The 13,168-nt window shown below is 36.7% G+C and overlaps 1 non-coding gene across 1 annotated transcript; it reads left to right on the top strand.

Moving 5' to 3' along the window:
- The first annotated feature begins 2,308 nt into the window (after positions 1–2,308).
- On the top strand, positions 2,309–2,381 carry TRNAR-UCG (transfer RNA arginine (anticodon UCG)). Its single transcript has one exon. It is a non-coding gene; the product is annotated as a tRNA-Arg (tRNA).
- The last annotated feature ends 10,787 nt before the right edge of the window (positions 2,382–13,168 follow it).

Raw genomic sequence — 13,168 nt, 5'->3', positions numbered from 1 at the left:
TGTACCGCAAAATACATTACTGTCAAATTCTCCGACCATTACTATTTTTACAGTATGGAGATAGCGTTAGTTTTAACAAGGTTTATCCGAGCGATTTATTGGAATGGGACTTAACATCTTCCTTTGATTCAAATATGATGACCAGAGTAATCGAGCAATCCGTACTAAAAAAATGAAACTATTTTTATAATTGCCGATGCTGTTGTTATAAATTTCATTACACAGGTGTATTACAGTTAAACATTATGATATACTTTATTTGCGTTATAAACTTCCATTACATAAGTGTATTATAGCTAAACATGATTCATTGTATTAGCAACATACCATATATCAATATATATATATATATATATATATATATATATATATATATATATATGTATATACATACATACATATATATATATATATATATATATATATATATATATATATATATATATTAGATCGTATTTATGATTGAGTAAACGAAATGATTATATCAAAACTCGTCCTTTTGCAGTGAATAACAGTTTCAATTTTATGCAATATTGATATGCCAAGTCTACAGTATACATAACTTTACACTTATATCCTCATTTCACGAGCTAAATTCAACAATTTATTTAATCAAACACACAACTCAAACATTTGTCCTTGTCAGCACATCAAACGATTACAGATATTAATGTGACTTTGTTTGCCCATACATCGTAGTACTTCGTAGTCTAACATGATTCAAACAATAGTCAATACTTGATCAATGTTCAGTAGATAGTAGTACTGCATTTTCAACAGCTTTCTTTGCTATCACAATAGAGGTATTTTTCTTGTGCGAAAATCAACTTCTTCCACAATGTTGTTTCTTAGATATTAGGACGATTTTTTTCAAATAGGTCTTCCACACCATCTCTCCATGTATTATTCGTCATCATTTCCTCCTGCACCTCGACACTTCTGAATTATTCGCACTTTAAGCTAGCTTATAATCCTCCAGTTTACCACATTACAGTATTATTATTGAACCACCTACAATTCCTTTCCGCCTCCTCAGCAAACTAATCTTTTTTTCCAGTTACACTCATCCCTGCATTTTTCATCATGTGTTAACAGCTCAGAGGCGTCAATGCTTTCATTTTATATTTGGTTAGGATCCATTTTTCCCTTCTATTCCAATTTTAAGGATGGTTCTACAGTTTCGTCCTCCATTCACATCTTGACATCCTTATCCAGCGACCTTTCTCTTTTCTCTTATGCTATGAATCGACTTTTCTCTCCTATTACCATTATTAATTAATTCTCAAATAGCCTATACGATTCAGCAGCATCCACTTCCACCGTGCATAATGACATCCATTGTTTCTTCTCCTTGGTTTACTTTTACCTTCATTATCTTAATCTTGTTAAAATTTTCTTCAAGTTTCTGTGGTATTTTTTTTTTTTTAACTCTTGCTAGTATCTGTGGCATCTCTTCACTATTCCCTATAATTACAGCATCATCAATTACTTCGAACCCCATTTATGAGTGATATTCTTATCGCACGTCATTGCTCCTTCACACACAAGACCACACATCTATCTATCTATCTACCTATCTGTATATCTATCTATCTATCTATATATATATATATATATATATATATATATATATATATATATGTGTGTGTGTGTGTATGTATATATGTATGTATATATGTATATATATATGTATATGTATATATGTATGTTTATATGTATATATATACATATATATATGTATGTATATATGTATATGTATATATATATGTATATATATATGTATATATATGTATATGTATATATATATGTATATATATATGTATATGTATATATATGTATATATATATATATATATATATATATATATATATATATATATACATATACATACTCGGAGAGAGAGAGAGAGAGAGAGAGAGAGAGAGAGAGAGAGAGAGATCCTGTTTGTATTCATATTTGAATAAAAAAATTTTCTATTGCCATGGTTATTTTATATAAAAGGGTTATTCTTACGTCTGTCCCTACATATAACAAATTTGGCCAAAAATGGACAAGTCAGGCTACTTTATATATTACTGTAAACTTCACTCTTAGATGTGCTCTCTCAGACTAGTCCTTTTACGTTAATCTTTAAGTTCCAATTCCATGTCGCTAGCGTGCATTTATTTTTTATTTTTTCAAGAAGGAACATCAACTTTATTACATTCGTTGGTTTAAATTCCGGGAAACTTTCCCTCCCAGCGTAGTCTCCCCTCATTCCTGAGGATGGATTATTTTTATTTTTCAGAGTCCCCTCTGTTTGGTAGCAGACCGTGTGGCCTAATGGATAAGGCGTCGGACTTCGGATCCGAAGATTGCAGGTTCGAGTCCTGTCACGGTCGGTTTTGTAAGGGAAAAAGCAGTTGTGCAGTGTTTCACAACCTTTTCTGACCCTTTCCCACCCTCCACCCCCCGCACTTGGGTCAAACCAGTCTACCCCGTCCCTCAGGTATATTTTATTACAAGGAAAGAAGAAAGTGTATTGTATTTTTTATTATTAGATTTTATTTTGTTGATTTCTTAAACCTCAAACAAAGGAACATTATTGCTCATAGAATAAATAAGAAAATCCGAGAAAAAGAAACTAGCATGGATAAACTCAAATATGAACTGCTGAGTGATCAATCATACATATTAAACTCAAGGAGTTGGGCGGGGGAGGAGGGGGCAGGCATTATGTGTCCTCTAAAGTACAGGTTAACCTACGATTTTCATGTTCTACATATCAAGGCCTTTTAAAAAAGTTTGGGTGACAGGTTCACTTGTGGTCAAGTATTGCGGTCAAGTATTGCATTATATTATACCTCTATGAAGATATTTGCGTACCCCCCTTCCCCAAAAAACGTTAAGTACAAAAACAGTATTATCCCAAAAAACTCGGCCAATTCATGCTGAAACGCAACAAGTTGGTGTCTACACGCCCATTTTCATACTCAAAGAGTATGTTATGATTACATTTCATCCTAATAAGTTGGTTTCAATGTCATACACACACACACACACATATATATATATATATATATATATATATATATACATATATATACATATATATAAATCATGTTAAAAATTTTATAAAAATTGTTTACCAAGAATCTTTTTGTGAATCTGAGATAGCTCCAACCCATCACATTCCTTTTAGCTTTTCAGATAAAATTTGAAAGAGGCTATTGATCCTCAACAGAAAGGAAATTATGCCATTGGAAGCATCCAAATTTTGTAACATTGACCCCTAAAATTGCATGAAATGTCAACAGTCATCAGAGGAAAAGCTACCAAGATATATTGGAATGTATATCTACATAAGTATTTAATTGAAATTAGCCTATTCAAATTATGACATTGAAATGAGCCTATTCATATCAAATTCAATTTCATAATCTTCGACCATGTAATCATGGATTAAGACACCCAATTTGTGTTTCAGCTTGAATTAGCCGAATTATCTTTTTAGGTGAAATCTAAAGACTATTCATCATCAACAGAAATGGAATCTGTATCACTGGCAGCGTCTGGACTGTGTGACATTGACTAAAAAATGCATATGTCAACACACATCACACGAAAGGCTACCAAGTACAGCAAAACGATGCAAACGAATTAGAGATGCCATTGAAATTAAAAATGCCTGTGTAACTAAGCAGCTAAAAGTGATGACTTCCAAGTGCACCAATTCCAATCTGCCTCCAAAAGTCAGAGAAAATAACAGCATTCAAGAAAATCTGAAAGTCCACATGGGTTTGCTACTCGTTTTCACTGAGCCATACGTTCACCTCCAAATCCTATGGATCAACTGATTGTGAACTGTATTATGTGTGACAAGAAGTCATAAAAAGATAATGCCATAAAGTGTAGAATATCAGAGTCGAATTGTGCCATTTCATTTTCTGAGGTAGCAAACTTCTTCCAGGATGAGGTCTTCAGTTGAGTTTATTATCTCCATATCACATACAGGTTTTGGATCTGAATTGTATTATTACAAACAATGCACTATAAAATACCTTCAAACTAGATAGTTAACTATTCTTCTGGTAAACAACCAGAGCCAAAACATAAGCAGCATGCACGAAATGACATTTTGTCGGAGTTGGAAGAATGACTGAAAAATAGCAATGGCTATAAACTTTTTGTGTTAAGAGACAAAAGGAATATATTAGTTAATGATCAACATAAATTTCGAAATCAAGATGTATAGATATTTTTGTTGAAACAGTTTGGTAGAGGCATTAACTTTCCATACCCTGATAATGTATATAAGTCACTTATTGTATACAGTGTGCCATGTGTAAGAACAAATGTCATGGTGAAGAGTACTCAGTCCTTAAATTCAGTAGAAGTATGTACCAGTGTCTTATGGGAGAATTTAGAAAGTCATAACTTTGACTTGGATGATCGATTTGTAGATCCAAAGGATCTCAAACTTACATGTTCTAATATGAAAATACCTGAACCAGTTCTCAAGTGTCTGGATATTTTTACAATTCTAATTTTGATTCATACTAAAAGGATGCTGAAGCAGTAATGTCTGGGGTAGATCCTTCAAGTTAAGATTCAACTGAGGAGGAGGCAGATGATACAGATGAAACTGATAACAGTAATTATGAACAAACAATCGATGCTAGACTTACTGCTCAACGCTGCATAAAGATCAAAGCACTCTTTCATATCATGTTTTGTGTGTATCATGATGACAGAAAAAGAATATTTTAGCATATAATGAATGTTGAAGGTGTTCACAGTCTTGGGTATGGTGAGAAGATATTTATAACTATCTTCAATCACCAGGGACTGTCACTTAGCCACAGTGACCTGCCACTGTATCAGTATGACATTGCATCCTACACAGCGCTACAGAATAGCCAAGAGTGTTGCACTGCCAGCCTATTTTGATCTTGGAGAATTTACATCAGCAGGATTTGACAACTGAGATCATGAAGGCTCAAATACTTTTGAGTATGACCTAGTCTGTGTTTTGATCCATGATAAGCCAAGGATTCCGAGATTCAAACCTGACTGATTAGTACCTCAGTTGAACATGGTCAAGTGGCTTTCAAGGAGGTTAAAGTCCTGCTAGATACTTCTAAGAGTTTAAGTTGCCATTGAAAAATCCTGACCTCCCGACTTCTTGCAAAGGCAGTGATGAACTTTACATTTTTGATGAATCGAATAAAAAAGAGGCTCACTGACATAGCATGATCAGTTGCTTGGCATAATACTAGCAATGAGGTTATGTATCCTACACCACAATCCATACCATCTTGGAGTGCTTCTAATTTCATCTGAATGGAAGAAAATGTTATAGTGAAGCAATTTGCATCCCTACCAATATTGTTATATCCTGTCACTTCGTATGCTCCAGTATACAGATTAAGCATTATTAACAGAACCTTGAAACTCGGTGACGCTATTCAAAGACTAAACCTCAAAACAATAATCACCATCAGAAACAAGTTAAAAAGGACAACAAAAAATGTGATCAGAAATATAAACATGACTGAAAAGTCTATTGAAGTTGCTTGAGCTGAGGTCTCACTACGGAGGATTCTCTTACTTGTGATGATGTTCCCTCACCAATGATGTTTGATGGCAAGGGATTCATGACTAAAACTGAAAAGAGCCAACTTATCCCTGAGCTTGAAGAAAGACTGACATTTAATGATTACTCCTATCATCACAGTCTTACTAATTGGTGTAATGGTAGCAGTTCTCAGAATGCTTCTAACTGGACTAGCTGACTTCTGTGATCTGCTTTCAAATTTCACACAGATAACATATGTGCATCACAAGCATGGTAGGTGTAATTATATCATCGACAATTATTGTGACATTCCATTTGTGGAAGATAGTGAAAGGTTGTGTGTTTAATTTTTGTCTGACAGCCTTGGTACACCTTCAGATCAATTAGCTCTGCTTTTAGATTATACAGATCAATTAGCTCCTCTTTTAGATTATAATTATCTTCATTGTGTGCCAAAAAGGGCTGTTGCATCCATTTTTAAATATATAATCCATGGGAGAGTATTGTGCCATAATGGTCTTTAGGAGCAAGAGATAAACAAAAATATTTTCTATAAGCATTGGCTTGGTTGCCTTGTCTCCCAGTTTTTCAGCCACTTATTCCCTCTAGATTGGACACTTCTACACTGACAATTTCTTCTTAAAAGCTTCTGCCTTCTCTGCACAATCAATATTATTAGCAAACACACCTTGCATGGACAAGCTTAGCTGATTCAGGTGACTGAAAATTCATGCCTGGTAGGAGAGTGAGAGGATGAAAATTTCGTCCTCAAAATTGTTAACTAAATTACTCCAATACTCTTGGAGAGATGTTGCAATCTAATCAATAAGCTCTGTAATTCATGCCTGTGTTTTTCAATGAGAGTCACCACATTTCAGTGTGGAAGAGAAACATTTTACAAAATAACTTGAACATTCTGTGATTTAATGAATTGATGTAATTGACAACTGTAACACATAAAGATAGCCGGCACCAAAGATAGCCATTACCAAAAGTAACAGTACAAAAAAGTAAGGACAGCATTAAAAGGCATGAAAATAGACAAAGGAGCAGGGGAAGAATGATAAGGCACCAGCTCCCGTTGAGATACAACAGCTAGCGAGTTATTGGGTCCTTTGACAGGCAAGATAGTACTACATTGGATCCCTTTCTGGTTACGGCTCATTTATCTCCTGCTTACACATACACCGAATAGTCTGGCCTATTCTCTACATACTCTCCTCTTTCCTTATACACCTGTTAACATTAAGATAACCAAAAAATTCTTCTTCAGTCACGGGGTTAACTACTGCACTGTAATTTTTTGTGGCTACATTCCTCTTGGTAAGGTTAGAAGAGAGACCTTAACTATGGTGAGCAGCTTTTCTAAGAGATACACACTCCAATATCAAACCATCGTTCTTTAGTCTAGAATAGGGCCATAGCCTGTGTACTATGGTCTTCCACTGTCTTTGATTAGAGTTCTCTTGCTTGAGGGTATACTCAGGCACACTATTCTATCTGTTTCCTAATTTCCTTTCCTGACTGGGATATTTTTTCTGTTAGACCCATTGGGCTTATAGCTTACTGCTTTTTCAACTAGTGTTGTAGCTTTAGCTAGTAATAATAATAATAATAATAAAAAAATTTGTAAGAAAGCCCTATACCTATAGGTTGCAAAAAGTTTTGTCATATTAATTCACAAAAAGGGAGACCCAAAAGACCTAAAAAATTACTGCTCAATAAGTTTACTCTATTATATAAAACATTTACAAAAATCCTTTAAGTTCAAATAGAAAGGCAGCTGGAGCAGGCAGTGGGTATTACACAACTGATCATATTATTATCATCATCATCATCATCCTCATCGTTACTACTTGCTAAGCTACAATCCTAGTCGGAAAAGGAGGATACTATAAGCCTAAAGGCTCCAGCTGGGAAAAATAGCCCAGTGAGGAAAAGAAATAAGGAAATAAATAAACCACAAAAGAATTAATGAACAATATGAAATATATTAAGAGCAGAAACAACTTTAAAATAGATCTTTCATATATAAACTATAAGAACTTCAAAAAAAAAAAGAGAAGGAAATAAGATAAAAAAAGTGTGCCCGACTGTACTCTAAAGGAAGAGAACTCTAATCCAAGACAGTGAAAGACCATGGTAAAGAGGCTATGGCACTACCCAAGACTAAGGAACAATGGTTTAATTTTGTAGTGTTCTCCTAGAAAAGTTGCTTACCATAACTAAAGAGTCCTCCTACCTTTACCAAAAGAAAAGTAGCCAATGAACAATTATAGTGCAGTGATTAATCTCTTGAGTGAAGAAAATCGTTTGGTAATTTCAGTATTGTCAATTGTATGAGGATAGAGGAGAATGGGGTGAGAATATGCCAGACTATTTAGTGTACTGGTATTTATAAGCCAAGGGAAATGAGCCATAACCAGAGAGGTGGATTCAATGTAGTACCATCCGGGCAGTCAAATGACCCAATAATTCTCTAGTAGTAGTATTTTAATGGGTGGTTTGTGAGGTACAGCAAGCTTAAAATTACATAAAGACGGTGAGAAAATTCTGATTGAGAAAGGAGTTAGACAGGAAGACCCCATCCATAAATTATTCATTGCATGCCTAGAAGAGATTTTTAAGAATTTATATTGGAAAAATGTAGTAACTAACATTAGTGGGAATACCTTAACAACTTAAGATTTGCAGTTGACATAGTTCTATTTAGTGAATCACAGAAGGAATTGCAAAATATGATAGATACTGATGATCCTGTATCAATTAAGACTGGATAGTTACATCCTTCATTTATTATACTTATCACAGATGTTTTTTTTTTTTTGGTTTTACTGATGCGAGTGTGATGCTCTGTGATACCCTGCCGGTGGATACATCCGTTGTCAGGGTGCTTGAGGAAACCCCAATGGCAGATATCCCAGATTATGGCAAAGAGGGAGTGGTGCACTGGTATCTAGATGATCGGATCAAATCTTTTGTAATTACCTGATGCTCTAACATTGGGGCTGGTGTATTTCTACGCATCCATGGGATGTGCCCCAATTTCCTACTATGGTTTCACCTGTCATAATCTCATCACTGTAGACATCTGTATTCTCTTCTTTCCCACTTATCCCTACATTAAGGGGTTCACTGCCTAATGCGCCCTCTCCAATGCCTTTTATTAAAGGCATCATCTTCCACCATACCCCCTTCTCTCCATATCATCCTTCACCATATCTTGCTGTCTAATTTTCTGCCTTCCTCTCGATCTTCTCCCCTTAACAGGTTCCCCAAGCCTTCCTCACTCCCTCCCCCCATCCATCCTCAATACATGCGCACACCACCTCAGTTCCCCCCAGATGCTGAAGCCTTGATGAGGTTGGGGGGCTTAGGGATTAGCTGGTGGACTCTAATGAACAGAGGGAACTACTTTCCCACTGGACCTCGGTGCCCAACTGTTGATCCAACTAAATCAGTCAGCACTTTCTCTTTTCCTTTTGGTTATTTCTTTTTTTCTTCCCTCTCTTCCTTTTGGGCTTGATATTGTTGACGACTTTGGCTTGTTTGAATATGCTTTGGCTGCTTCTTTGGATTTGGCACAGTGTGGGATGGACTCCATTCCAGCTCAACTTGTGTCAATTTAGATGCCATCACCCTCTGGCAGACCCCATTGGGTGCAGACCAAGTCTGTCAAGAGTCGGGCTCCAGTGATCCGGTTGTAAGTCGCCCATATTTGCGGGTAATGGGTGACGGCAGGCATTGGAGTTGCCGGTGGGAGGGGCTAACCACCCCACTGACCAGTGTACGCCCACGTTAAGAGAGGCAGCCCCTCTCTAATAGAGGACTGGTCCCCGCTGAAGCCTCTTCTCGTGTTGGGCCACATGAGATAGGAGAACTGATATCCTCCGATAAGAGGTGGATAACCCGGCTTGCTCTTTCAAAAAAAACCAACTCCTCTGTTGACGATCTGGAAAATACAAACATGGACCTCGGTACAGACAGCTCAAACTCGGGTTCCAATATCGTAACATTGGAACCTTACTCACGCCATATAAAGAATGATAAGGAAACACTAGAGAAGAAGAGAGAGAGAGAAATGATGACAGTACAGAAAAATATAGAAAAGTAGAAGTATTACCTGGTCATTATGAAGTAGTGAATTATGAGAAATTTTTTATTTTGGAATTTGAAAATGCAAGACATGAACGTGTAAATGTATTTAAAGCTAATAGGGAAGTATTTGCTGTATGTGGAGGGCAGCCAAAAATTCTTCCCCAGGGAAATGGAAGTCTCCTGATAGAGGCACTATTCCCAATAAAAGGCGAAAGATTGAAAACACTCAACATTGGATGGTCATAGTGTCAAATGCGTTTCGCACTCTACTTTCAACCAGAGTAAAGGTGTGATATATGCTCCAGAGTTGCTGGACATAGAGGAAAAAGAAATTGAGGATGAACTGAAAAGTCAAGGCGTAGTAAAAGTAGTCAGAATGAGAAAGAGAGTTGGAGAACAACGTATTCCTCTTGCTACTTTGATTATAACTTTTGATCAATACAGGTTACCAAATGTTATAAAAACTGGTTGGCTATCTTTGAAGGTAAAACCATACATCCCTTCACCACTGTGATGTTATCATTGCCAAATGTATGGCCATTTAAGCCAGAAATGCAAGGAAAATCTAAATAATAAGCCAGCTGTTTGTGCCAACTGTGGAAAAAGTAGTCATGGAGTATGCATAGAAAACTCTAATTGCATACATTGTGGGGAAGCACACCCAGCTACATCTAAAAGCTGTGTTAAGTTTATTTTTGAAAAAGAAATTCAGGCCATTAGGACCATGGAAAGGGTTACTTTTAAAGAGGCTCGTAAAAGAGCTCTTGAAAAGCAGGAAAAACCAGGGCAACCTTTTTCAATGGTTCTGAAGAAAAACTTGCCAAACCACACAGACGAGAATTATATCTCTACTTCTAAGATAAAGAAACAAATGAAAGTAGTCAATGAGTTTGAAAGTCCCATCGAAAATCTATATCCAGAAATTGTAGAAAAATCAAAACAGATACTTAAAGATCTGAAAGTTATTCAAAAGCCAACTACTCCGATTCTAAACAATAGAACAAACCTCTCTCAGGCCGTGTCCTTGCCTGATCTGACAGAGGTTCCACTTGAAACCAATTTACCTGGTGAACCTGTAGTGGGAAAGGTGCAAAAACCTGACAGATCACAACCTTTTAATCGAAAGAGAGTGAGACCTCCATCTCTTTCGCCTCATACCATAAGAAACATTAAAGTCACGGCTTCAAATAAATATGATATCTTGTTTGCTGATGTTTTTGATCAACTAGAAGGTAAATTGAACCAATCAGAAATTCAAGTTGAGGTCCACCATCCTCCTCAACAATTAGATCAAAAGGACACAAAGAAAAAGAGGAACACAAAACCCACTATATCAAGATCCTCTCTAGAGGTACCACCGGGAAATATTGTCAGATCAAATATTGCCAATGGGAAGACTTCATCTAAGGTGTCTTCCAAAAAATAAACCATAGTTTTTTCCTCCATTCTGCAATGGAATTGCCAGGGTTTAAGGGTGAAATATGAACAACTTAAGCTCCTCATACGTGAGTACTCCCCTATAACTGTATGTCTACAAGAAAGCAAGCTCGATGCTAATACTCCTTGTCCTCGAGAGTATGTTAGCTGTAGGACACCATTTGATCAACGAGCAGGGAGCCATGGGGGAAATCTTATATACGTTCGTCTAGATTTTCCCTAAATATCTTTGTCTATCTGTACCCCTCTGCAGGCAGTGTTTGTGCAGACTGATATAGGGAGAAAATACACAATCTGTTCTCTATACTTGCCTCCAAATGATAACATCTCATATGATAATATGGTAGAGGTGATTAAACAACTCCCACAACCTTTCCTCTTACTAGGAGATCTTAATAGTAGACATCCAGTTTATGGGGTGATGTTTTGGCAAACGCAAGGGGTAATATTATATCATCAATTTTGGAGAATGAAGATGTCGGACTCTTCAATACAGGAGAGCCCACACATTTCCATGTTCAGACAGGTACCTTGTCCTGCATTGACCTATCAGTTGCAAGCTCTAACTGTCTCCTCGATTTTAATTGGAGAACATTTGAGGATTGGCATACTAGTGATCATGCACCAATCATTATAAACACCAACAATGGTCCACCTTTACAGAGATCGCTTCGATGGAGTCTTGATAAGGTGGACTGGGATAGATTTCGAGAGTTAAGTGAAATTGAAGGAAATGCAGAACAGTTTGAAAGTGTTGATGATGGCATAGACTTACTTAATGGAACTCTAAACACAGCAGGAGTCAATTCCATTCCCAAAACAACAGGGATATTCAGACGACAACCAGTCCCCTGGTGGTCATCAGAACTAACTGCCTTGCACAGAGCCACAAGAAAGTCTTTAACTCAATTGCGCATGCGCCATACTGAGGAGAATTTAGTCATATACAAGAAATGTAGAGCACAGTTCCGTCGTGCCATGAAAGAAGCTAGGCGCCAGTCTTGGATGTCATTTGTTTCCTCCATTAACAGTAGAACACCAACATCGTCTGTGTGGAGGAAAGTCAAAAAGATAGCAGGCAAATTCACCCCAAACCCACCACCAGTGTTGAAGGTAAATGGCCAGAATATGACTGGAGCAACCGATGTTAGCAATGCCCTGGCTGGCCATTTTTCAAATGTATCGTGCAAGTGTGAAGCAGCTCCTGGTCACCAGTATAGGAGCATTGAAGAAAAGAAAGTTTTAAATTTTGCAACAAGAAAGCACAAGTCATACAATTCCCCTTTTACTGAAAGAGAATTTGATTCTGCTCTTGCTACGTGTAACGATACAGCCCCTGGACCCGATTGAATTCCATATGCAATTATTAAATACGTACCTTTTAAAACAAAGTTATTTATTTTAAGCATTTTTAATAGAATATGGCATGATCATAGTTATCCAAATGTTTGGGATCTAGTCATTATTTTAGCCCTTTTAAAACCCAGTAAGGACAAGTTTTTAGCAACAAATAACAGGCCAATTTCATTGACATCTTGTTTGTGCAAAATCATGGAGAAGATGGCCAATGTAAGACTGATGTGGTACCTTGAAAAGAAGGGTATTTTATACCCATTCAATGTGGATTCAGAATAAAATGCACTCAACGACTAATGTGCTGATACGACTTGAGTCCTCCATTTGTGAAGCCTTTGCTTCCAAACAGCACCATGTTACAGTCTTTTTTTTTATCTTGAAAAGGCATATGATACCACATGGAGATATGGCATACTTAAAAAGAGTCCATAAGTTTGGATTAAGAGGAGAGCTACCACTATTTATTCAGTCATTTCTTTGACATAGAGTTTTCCAAGTGAGAGTAGGGGAAACTATCAGAGAGTAAATGCCAGGAAGGAGTTCCTCAGGGTTGTGTGCTGAGTGTAACCCTTTTTGCACTAGCAATTAATGGGGTACCCTTAATCATTCCTCGGGATGTTCTTGCAACACTATTTGTGGATAATCTCTCCATATCATTTGCTGGAGCTAGAATGGCAATGGTTGAGAGAAAAATACAACTCTATCTTGATAAAATTATCC

The sequence above is a fragment of the Palaemon carinicauda genome, chromosome 1, assembly GCF_036898095.1.
Source record: "Palaemon carinicauda isolate YSFRI2023 chromosome 1, ASM3689809v2, whole genome shotgun sequence".
Taxonomy (NCBI): Eukaryota; Metazoa; Arthropoda; class Malacostraca; order Decapoda; family Palaemonidae; genus Palaemon; species Palaemon carinicauda.
Note: the sequence above shows the minus strand (reverse complement) of the source record. Positions and strands in the feature narration are given on the sequence as shown.